We start from the raw sequence: 11,636 nt of genomic DNA, 5'->3' as shown, positions 1-11,636 counted from the left end.
GGCTGACAGGGCGGCCGAGCGCCGCTCGCATTGGGGCCTCGGCAGCCAAAGCCCCTCCCCCGCTTCCCCCCCTCCTCCACAGCCTCAGCACGCCGCTTGGCAGCGCTCGGGCGGGGCCGGGCGGGGCCAGACACCTGCTCTAAGCCGAGCAGCACGGTAAGGGGGCCGGGGAGTTGGAGAAGGGGGGCAGTCAGAGGACAGGGAGCGGGGTGGGGGGGTTGGATGGGTCGGGAGTTCAGGGGGGCTGTCAGGGGGGCAGGGGTGTGGAGAGGGGTTGGGACAGTCAGGGACAGGGAGCAGGGGGGGGTTAGATGGGTGGGGGGTTCTGAGGGGCGGGAAGTGGGAGGGAGTGGCTGGCGGCGGGGCTACCCCCCTCGTTTTTGAAAGTTCAGATATGGTAACCCTAGGCTTCCCCCCCCCCCCTTGGGGTGGCAAAAACCCTGGAGCCGGGCCTGGGGGTGTGTGACAATAACACAATGGGAGCAGGGTGTGTGTGTGGCGGGGGAGGGGGCTGGGACTCCCATACCCGGTTTGACCAGAGCTTCTCTCCGCCCCTACCCCCTCGTGTCCCATGGGGCGGAGAAGCTGCCTTGGCATCTACCCCCCTTCCCCCGCCAGCCTCCCCACATCCCCCCTTCCCTCGCAGTGCCCCCCACTCACATCTTCCCCCATTCCAGCCTCACTCCCCTCAGCCCCACAATCCCCCCGATCCCCTGCATCGCCCCATCTTCCCTTCAGTGCACCCCCGCCCCATCCCAGCCTATCCCCAGCACCCGCCTCCTGCCCCCCACCCCGCTCCCCCCGCCTGCCCATCTTTATCCTCCTTCCCCTGCAGACCGGGTGTGACGGGGGGGGGGCGGGTCTCTCTTACCTTCCCTCCGAGCGGGGCCCCCCTGGGGCAGGGGCCTGGCCGGGCTGGGGGCTCTGCCCTGGGAGAGGCTCCTGGGGAGCAGCGGGAAGGGCCCTGCTGGAGATTCCCCTCTCCCGGCTGCAGCCAGGGCTCCGGGCTCCCAGCACCAGCCGCCGGGGCTCGGGGATCTCGCCAGGAGCCAGAGTCACCGCAGCGGCTGCGAGTCACTTCCTGCTGCCGGGACTGACCCCCGCGATCGCTCCCCCCAGAGCCGCCTCCCAGCTGCTCCTGGGTCCTAGCGATCAACCCATCGCGCTGCAGCATCTCTGTGTCCCGCTCCTGTTCCACTCACAGGCTCTACGGTCAGAAGAGCATCTAGCCCAGGGATTCTCACGACCAAAATTTTCGTGGTCTCAGAGTGTGGCCAGCAGCTCTCGCTGGTGGCCGCTCCGACATTTTTTCTTAAAATACTTATTTAACTTTAGGACAAACCAATAAATATGCACTTGGGTACGCGGGGAAACAGTCCTGCTATTGTGGGGAACATTCCTGGCTTATACACAGCCCCGGGGGAATTGGCTAGCGAAAGGATCTGAGTCCTTTACCCAGAGGCCTGCATGAGCTCAAGGACACCCCCGCCTTCCACTCTGGCCCCGTAACCCCAAGTCTACGCCCAGGGTTCCTGAGGCGCTCGACCCCCCATCCTTTTGTGATCACTCAGGACAGGTGTCTCCATTGTGGGATGCTTCCCTGAGCATTGCACAGAGTTCAGAACAAATACAATGTATTAAACAGCAACTTAAAAAACAATTAAGAGAAAAGTGGGAAAGATTAAAGGAAAACACGTCACCCGCTCTGGGGGGGGAACCACAACCAGCGTCTCTGGCATGTCAGGGCAGTTCACAGTCTGTCTCTCACATGTCCCAGGCCCTGGCTCTGCTGCAGGGATGCTGCGGGTCAGACACTTACTCTGGTGGTGGCCACATGCCCTCAGGCTCTAAGTGGCAGGACCCTTCTTCCTAGCGTCAGCCTCTTCCTGTCAGGGTTATGATCCCGCACGCAGTCTGGCCTGCAAGGCCTCTTGGCTGAGGGCGTCTCCTTGCCCTGGGCTCTTTGTGCAGGGTCCCCTTCGCTCTCCCCGTCTGCTCACTGCTCCCGGCTCCGGACTGCTCCAGTTTCCCTCTGCCTCAGCACTGCTGCTGCTCTGCCTCCAGCCCAGCTCTCCCACTCTGCTCTGGCCCAGCCAGCTCCAGCTGACACACAGGAGGGGACCCCGGCCCGCTGACTCCCTAATGGGCCTGCCTGCCCTGTCAATCAGACTGACCTAGAGCATTGGCCCCTCCCCATAGTCAGTCTCAGGATCTTGATTTCTCGTTGGCCCTTCCCCTTTCTTTTGGTACTAGGTGACGGCCAACCGATTAAGACGGCCAACTAATGGCCAACCCATTGAGTTTCAGTAAGGGGCCAACAATCCCCTTACACATATAAACATGACAATCAGAATTTATTTTTTGCTAGCTAGTAAATCTGTGTTTATTAATATTTTTCACAACCTCTCAGCTCATGACTTGTGTTGCCAACTTGGTAATATTTTAAAAATGGACACTCACGCAGGAGTGCTGGAACCTCTCCTGCCCCGCCTCTTCCCCCCAAGGTCCCACCCCTGCCCAGCCTCTTCACTCTGAGGCCCTGCCCCAACTCCGCCTCTTCCTCCAAGGCTCTGCCCGCCCTCCACTTCTCTTCCCGCCCTCCCTATCCAGGTCAGGAGGGACTTGTCTGCAGAGCCAGGCCTGGGAGCTGCAGCTGCCCTATGCAGGTAGGAGGCAGCCCCAGAAGAGTAGAGTCTGGTGTGAGTGATGACCCAGTGCCTCCCCCCCCCCCCCCCCCCCCACACACACACACAGTAACTAGACTTTGGGAATCCGGTCAGTAGATCTAACCAGACACTGTCAGGTTCCCTTTTCGGCTGGACTTCATGGTTGAAAACCGGGCACCTGGCCACCCTAACAGCACCCAATGTGCAGTAAGTCCTGGGAACGCGTCAGGGACAAGTTCTGCTTTCTGATTGTGGAGGAAGTAACCAGGGGGCAGCTGGGTTAGACTCAGTTCTGACCAGCAGGGAGGAATTCATTGGTCTAGATTAAATTAGTGTAAGGTAGATGCACAACTAAAGACTGCACTCAGAGTAGTTATCTATGGTCTGGTGTCAAACTGGGAGGGGAACGGTGCAGGGTGGGGGGGAAGCAGAAGCCCCAGGTGGCCTCCCTCGCTCTTTGCGGGGAAGAGGGAGTGGACGGGGGCAGCCCAGTGGGAATCGGGGACTAGAAAGGGGACAGTTCACACACAGCTTGTAGGGCAGCCACATTCCTGGGAGAGAGCTGCTACTGGAGTTGAAAGACTGGGCTCTCAGCTCCCCACACTGCCCCTCTTAGGTCGGTGGAAGTGCTCCTGGTGAGGACGCGCCCCACCGACCCAAGAAGGATCGTGTGGACATCGTCTACCGCAGTCATTACTGGAGTGGTTATAAGTCAACCTAATACAGGTCAACTTATGGGGAAGGGGAGGTGGCCAGAGCCCTTTCCCCCCCTTCTCATCCTCGGAATCTTTACACTGGAAAAGTCTTTGCTGGGTCATGGGGTCAGGGAACTCCATGGCACAGGTGAGCGCCACACTATGCTACAGATGAATTGTAAGTTTCTTTGTTTACCCCTTTCTTCCTAATGGTGGACGGCCAAATAAGAGTTTTCTAACACGGACAGTCAGTCCTTTGTTGTCTCTGAGCAGTTAGTCTGTGGGCATTCCTCAGAACTACACCATATTTCAGTAACAAACAGGGTTATCCTACGTCTGGGTTTCCCAGAGGGAGCCTCTTTTTTGAGCCTGCTGAGTGGGGATTTCCAGTAACAGCAAATGTCCCCATAATTTGCAGAGGAAACACGCTGCAGCTCAAAAAGAAGCCCTGATTGGTCCACTTCCCAATTGGTCCATTCCTCTGCATCCAGAGCCAACCAGTGCATTCCCCTGCATCTGATTGATTGATGCTAGATCCTGCCCATCCAGGCCCTGGCTCCCAGCCCTAGGGAGGGGGTCCCGCAGGTAGGTGCTGATTGACAGTTGTCGCTGCATTCTGGGCTTGTACCAGCACCCTGCAGCTGTGACAGGGACTGACACTGCCCTCATGTATCCGGGTGCAGACTCACCACCGCGGTGCCTACTACTGGTTGTACAGGGAATTATCTTAGTCCATCAGCAGGGCACCCTCCTCTGGAGGTGTCTCACACTGTCACTGCTTCATTAGAAGGACCTCCCTTCCCTGGTTGGAACGCTCTCCTTAGTATAAGTGCATAGTCCAGAGGTTTGAGCAGCAGAGAAGCTGGAGCAGGACAGAGGCAAGATGGAGATGTTTCCAGGGCCTTTTATATCTTCCGTCATGTAGAGGGAATCCCATTGTTCTTACTGTGGAAAAGAACAGTAACAAGATGGTGTCCAGTCACGTGAGCCATCACATGGGCAAATCACCCGTCCATGCATGACTCAGTTCTTTACAGGGCAAATCACCCGTCCATGCATGACTCAGTTCTTTACAGGTAGAAGCCATGGCCCACATGCTAGTTTGAACGTTCCCAGGCAGGCTCATCAGATGTCAATTGGCGTCTCCCAAGGCCCATTGTCAGTCATATACTTCTTGATGGACCCCTCAATTTGAATAGTCCCATCACAATACGATGGCCAAATGCTTCATTTGGTGCAAACATAGAACAGTGGTTGCAACTCAGGCTGGAGAAAGAGACTGCTCTCTGCTCTGCAGAACAGTCCTTTTTATATGGCCCTCACTGGCCCTTATTGGCTGCTCCATCAAGCCTTCTTTCCATAGGCTCTCTCTGCAAGCCCTCCTCTCATTGGCTGGGCTTTGCACAGCCTCTCCGAGGGCTGCTTTAACCCCTCTTCTCCCAGAGTGGGAAACTGCACCACTACACCTCACCTTGTGAATACCCCCACAGCACCCCCTCCAGCTCACCTCCCCCCCACCTCCCCCCTTCATCAGTGTCCTCTTTTTGGGCACCTGGGAGTTTTCCAATGACCCCTCACCAGTCCTACATTGTACATGATATTCAGAACCATACATAAGTGGTGAACATGGGGCATTGGGTGAGGGGGGCAAAGAGAGTCTCTGCCATCCCAAGACAGGACACTGCGGTAGATGGGGAGGGGGTGACCAGCTGGGCTGTCAGGTTCCTCATCTCCCTCTGGCCTCAGTGATGGGGGTCAGCCTGGCTTCAAGGCTGCCCTGGTCTGTTGACATCCCCGGTTCCCTTCTTGCCTGAACCCAAGTTTGTCATCTCAAGAATAGGGAGACGCTACTGCCTCCCCTATCATTGTTCGGGGTGTCATTCATGGACCTTTAGAGTTCAGGGGCAGCTTCACACAACACTCACAGTCCAAGTCGAGTCCCTCTGTAGTACCGATGCAGCGAGTTCAGTTCTCAGCCTCAGCTGTCAGGCTCGGAGGAGCAAACCCAGCCGTTTCCCAGCTCTGTTCCCCCAACTTCTCCCCGTCCCAACAGCATCTCTGCAGGGATCAGGCAGTGTCGTGGAAATTAACCACCCCTTGTGTCTGGATCAGACAGCCTGAGGCTCCTTTATTGTAATACAAGCATGCAGGGAGAGACAGCTGCATCGAGCTGCTCTGCAAAGATGAAAAAACTAAAAGCTTATATAGATTTGTAACAATATTCAGATAAGCACACTTCCTCATTCATATTTCCTTATTAGGAACACAGCAAAAACAAAACAAGTTGTTCTTTGGTGGTTAACGGTTTTCTTAAGATTAGCTGTTGCACCTGTGTTTCTCGGAGCTCCCTCGGCAGTAACTTCCGTTTCAGTCTCTGCCTGTCGCATTCTGAATCTAGCTCTCACCATCAGTGTTCATGCTGTTGCTGGCACAGAGGGCCCGAGGGGGCAACAGCGGGGTTCGTTGCCCGGTGTGCTTTGCGCCAATGAACACACCAGGGTGGAGAAGCAGACAAAGTTTATTCAAGAGCTCTGAATAGGCACTAGGAGACCAGCATGTCTCAAATCAAGCGCGCTGATACAAGCAGTTTTTCCCTTTTTATCCTTTTTTTCCCCTTCCCTACCTTCCCCCCCTTCCTCCCCCTGTAGCAGTTACATTAAACAACCTTGGCTGTGTAGCTTGTTCGCAATGTTCCCTTCTGCAAGTTATCTTGTCCTTCAGCTAGAAGCATGTAGGTTCCCCTTATCACTACCGCTTTCCAGCTGCTGGCCTGTGAGGTTAGTAAAGTTTAACATGGAGGGGCTTTGGTTCACTTTGGCCTAGAGCGGGGGGGCTTCATCGACTCTCGTGGTCTTCCACCCCCCTGAGTTACCTAGGGTGATGCCTAGTGACACCAACAATGCTGAGAGATACTGATCACTGTCATTGTTCAAACCACACACAAAAAATCTCATGACAAAGGGTTAGAGAAACATTAAAATAAAATAAAATCTAAAAAAGGACGATTCTGGCAAATGACCATTTCTCTCTTGAAATCTGCAATAAATCTGAACTACATCCTATCAACCTGAACTAAAATCAAAGTACGTGACCTCACAGCCTTCACAAAGAGAGAAAAATCCACAGTCCAGGGTGGGCTATAAAATGATTTCACATTCATAAAGTGAAATCTCAGAGAATCCTTTAGGACTCAAAATCAGGAAAATAAATTCACCCATTTGCTTCTGAAGTGGCTAAACCGGCTTCACTTCTCACCTCATTATTCGGCTGTATTAGTTACAAAAGTTTTAGCATCATCGTCATCATACAAGAAAGAGAACAAAAGACAAAACAACCTTCCCATCTACAAATGATCTGGACTAAACCTAGAAAAAGCCAGGAAGCAATTTTACCAATAGATGGAAACAGGGCTATAAAATCTGAAGGTCAAACTGTGCTTTGAAGTTCGTTGAGATTTCCCTGCCCACTCCCAGGTCTGGGACATTTTCTTCTCCAGCACTCAGGAGTCTGACTTAAGATCACAGACATCAAAGCTGTGACCCCTAAGCATGGAGAGCCAGGGACACGGTGGTAAGTGACACCTTGGGAGATGGAGGGATAGAACGGAGACAGGTTAAACTTTCCATGGCTGGGACAGAGGCTGCTGTGTGGAGAGTGGAGCGTGACAGTGACAGGGGAAGGAGGGAATCTCTCGCACTCACCCCATCGCCCTGAGATAGCACAGAAGCTAAAACACCACATTTTACTGTCCCTGCTCCCCACTTTTTTGGCATCTAGTTAATTCTGTTGCATAAGGGATAAAATGTACAAACACTAAATGCTTTTCAGCACAGCCTGGTGTAATGTGAGACTATCTGGGAATGAGACAATTTGGCCCCAAAGCGGGAACTCAGGGACTAGCAATCACTCTGCTAACGGGAGATTGGGAGGGTCAGAAACTGTTCCCTGCAGGCTACGCAGCGGCACTGCAGGCTATCGATGGCCGTGGAGGCAAGCTGGGAGAGGAGCCCCTCCCCAGGCTTGGCCCAGGTCCATCGGAGCTGCTGGGGAGAGGAACCCCTCCCTCAGCCTGGCTCAGGACCACAGGAGCCGCCGCGGCTGGGGAGAGGTGCCTCTCACCTGGCCCCGAGCTGCTGTGGTAAGAGAGGGCTGGGGGGTGTCCCCTCCCCACCGCAGTCTGCACCCCAAACTCCTTGTAAGGGAAAATCCAGTGGCATCCACACCTTATAGGCCCAAGCCTCATGTTAAGCTGCCACGGTCAGCTCGCTTAAATGAACAATTTTGCAATATTCCTTACAGTCGCCGTTTAACTGCAAAAGGACAGACAGTAAATAACAGGAAAGGCCTAATATGGGAAGAATTTAAGTTTGCTCCAATCTGTATTGATTTTGCACTATTTTTAGTAAGGAAATAACAAGGAAATGTGTGCAACCTTGTGTAACTAGTTTGTCGTTTTAAGCTTTATAAGCCTGTCTGTAACCAGCTTCGGGGAGGCCGTTTCCAACAGCGGTCCTCTCCTGTGTGCTTGTAATCAATAAAAGGCCTCAGGCTGAGCTGATTGAAAAACACAACGCGTGGATCGATTTTTCCACAACACCCTCAACCCCAGCCCCTGCCACAGCCCGAACACCTAGCCAGAGCCCTCACCTCCCCACACCCCAGCCCTCTGTCCCAGCCATGAGCCCCCTCCCACACCCCAACCCCCTCATTCCCAGCCCCACCCCACAGCCCACACTCCTAGCCAGAGCCGTCACCCCTCCGCACCCAACCCTCTGCCCAGTCCTGAGCCCCCTCCCACACTCCGAACCCCTCGCCCCCACCCCCACCACATGAATTATGTTCTGTGCACCAGTATGGATGATGTGTGTCATACTGGTGCATAGAACCAAATTTATGCCGCACATGGATGTAAAAACTGAGGGAACACTGGTCAGAACACATCAGATGCTCAGCGTGAGTTTACACTAGGAAATCTGGTGGAGGGTCACAGAGATCTGCTGGCTAATCCCGACCACATCTCCTAGCCTAGCCAGAACTTCAGAGGCTGATGCTGCGGAGGCAGAATCTCCAGGCCTCCCACAATAGGCCCTGTGGGAATCAGTCCCTCTCAGTGGAGCTGTCTGAATGCAGGTGGGGGCAGGGGCAGAGGGGCGGAGTGAGGAGAGGCAGCACCTCTCTACCCCTGTGCTCTCCCTCATCTCTTATCCCATGATCCCCAAACACTCGATACTCCAGCACCCAGCTCCTCCTGCTTCCCATCTCCACCAGCCCCAACCATTCAATCCCCAGTGACCTCCCCAGAACCCAAAGCCCTGGTCCCTTAACATTTGATTCCACCAGAGCCCAGCGCCCTGGGGGATTTGGGCAGGGGAGGAGTTACCAGCCCCCAGGGACACTCACCCTTCAGGGAAAACTTCCAGGTAAGTGGTGGAGTCCAGCCAAGGGGCTGGTGGAAGATGGGGGTGGGGACAGAGGTCTAGAGTGAAGGTGGGGCCTGGCCCAAGTGTCTTTCTCCTCATCTCCATGGCAGGGGGATCCCGGCTGGGAGGGGGAGGGAGAGGAGGGAACTTCAGCCAGGCAGAGGGAGTGTCTGGAGGAGTTTCTCTCTCTCCCTTCCCCCACCTGTGGCCCATCAGCTCAGCAGCCAGGGCTGCAGCAGGGAGGAGGGGCTGATCGGGGCTTCTCCTCCTCTGCCTGGGGTTTGCTTAGACCAGGCAGAGCCTGTGGGTCACTGACCAGCTACTCTGCTGGATCCTCACCCCAGCGATGGGCAGCTGGATCCTTGGGAGCCAAAAACCCCTGACGTGTGTGGGAACGAGGAAATGGGTTTGTTACTATGGCCTAGTCAGGGCCCTGAGAGAATTTCCCTGCTGTGTGCGGGAGTCTCTGATGTCCAACATGGTGTTAGCTCCACTTGGAGCATTTTCCGCACTGAGAACATCTCAGCGGTTTCTTCCCTGTACGGATTTCTAGATGCTTGATACTCCGGGAGCAGCTAATGAAGCTTCCCGCACATTCAAGGCCTCTCTGCTGTGTGGGTCACTGAGGTGTGAAGTCAAATTGAATCTTTTCCTGCAGTCAGGCTACTCCTAGGCTCTCTCATACCTCTGTGGATTCTCTGACTTTTAATGAGGGGTGATCGCTGAATGAAGCTTTCCCCACAGTCCAAGCACTGGTGAGGTCTCTCTCCTGTGTGGATCCTTTGATGTGTTACAAGGGCTGACTTCTACAGGAAAGATTTCCGACAGTCGAGGCAATTCTGAGGTTTGTCTTAAGAAGGAATGTGAGGTGTGCAATATGATGAGAGCTCCAATTAAACTTTTCCCACTTTCAAGGTATTTATAGTGTCTTTCTCATATGTGGGTTTTCTCATGTTGAGTGAGTTTTGAGCCACAGTTACAATTTTCCCCACAATCCAAGCACATATAAGGTCTCGCTCCTGTGTGGATTCTCTGATGTCTAATAAGTTGTGAGCTTAGTATGAAACCTTTCCCACAGTCCAAGCACTTAGGAGGTCCCTCTCCTGTGTGAAGAGTCTGTTGTGTGAGAAGTGCTGATCTCTGTGTGAAACTTTTCCCACACACCAAGCACTTATGGGGTCTGTTTCCTGTGTGGATTCTCTGATGTGTTATAAAGTTTGACTTCGAAATGAATGTTTTCCCACAAACCAAGCACTTTTAAGGTCTCTCTCCTGTGTGGACTGTCTGATGTGTAACAAGGCTTGATCTCTCTGTGAAACTTTTCCCTCAGTCCAAACACTTATGGAGTCTCTCTCCTGTGTTTATTTTCTGATGCCGATTAAGGGCAGTAAACGATCTAAACTCCTACATGCCACAGGAGGCTTCAACAGCGGTACCCTTAACTCAACCAACAATACTGTTAATCTATCCAACCAGACATTTAACCCGGCAGAAGAGTCTGTCCTATCCCGGGGATTCTCTTTCTGCCCCACCACCCGCCCGCACATGATACGATTCTGTGGTGATCTGGAAGCCTACTTTCGACGTCTACGACTCAAGGAATATTTTCAACACACCACTGAACAGCGCACTTACCCACAGGAACCCTCCTACCAACACTACAAGAAGAAGAATTCTGCGTGGACTCCTCCTGAGGGTCGAAATGACAGACTGGACTTCTACACAGAGTGCTTCCGCTGACGTGCACAGGCTGAGATTGTGAACAAACAGCATCACTTGCCCCATAACCTCAGCCGTATAGAATGCAACGCCATCCACGGCCTCAGAAACAACCCTGACATTCTAATCAAAGCAGCTGACAAAGGAGGTGCTGTAGTAATCATGAACAGGTCGGATTATGAACAGGAGGCTGCCAGGCAACTCTCCAACATCACATTCTACAGGTCACTATCCTCTGATCCCACTGTGGAGTATCAAAAGAAACTACACCAACTGCTCAAGAAACTCCCTGCTATAGCATCGGAACAAATCTACGCAGACATATCCCCAGAGCCTCGACCAGGGGTATTCTATCTGCTACCCAATATCCATAAACCTGGAAATCCTGGATGCCCCATCATCTCAGGTATTGACACTCTTACAGCAGGATTATCTGGCTACGTGGACTCTCTCCTCAGACCCTACGCTATCAGCACTCCTAGCTATCTTCGAGACACCACCAACTTCCTGAGGAAACTACAATGCACTGGTGATCGTCCTGAAAACACCATCCTAACCACTATGGATGTAGAAGCTCCCTACACCAATATTCCACACGAGGATGGGCTACAAGCTGTCAGGAACAGTATCCCTGATGAGGCCACAGCACACCTGGTGGCTGAGCTTTGTGACTTTGTCCTCGCCCACAACCATTTCAGATTTGGGGACAACTTATACCTTCAAGTCAGCGGCACTGCTATGGGTACCCGCATGGCCCCACAGTATGCCAACATTTTTATGGCTGACTTAGAACAACGCTTCTTCGGCTCTCGTCCCCTAGCGCCCCCTCCTCTATTTGCACTACATTGATGACATCTTCATCATATGGACCCATGGGAAGGAGGCCCTTGAAGAATTCCACCAGGATTTCAACAATTTCCACCCCACCATCGACCTCAGCCTGGACCAGTCCACACAAGAGATCAGCACTTCCTGGACACTATAGTGCAAGTAAGTGATGGTCACATAAATACCACCCTATACCGGAAACCTACTGACCTCTATACTTACCTACATGCCTCCAGCGTCCATCCAGGACACATCACATGATCCATTGTCTACAGCCATGCCCCAAGATACAACCGCATTTGCTCCAA

This window comes from Emys orbicularis, chromosome 13 (assembly GCF_028017835.1).
Source record: "Emys orbicularis isolate rEmyOrb1 chromosome 13, rEmyOrb1.hap1, whole genome shotgun sequence".
NCBI classification, from domain to species: Eukaryota; Metazoa; Chordata; order Testudines; family Emydidae; genus Emys; species Emys orbicularis.
This window is presented reverse-complemented; position numbering follows the sequence as displayed.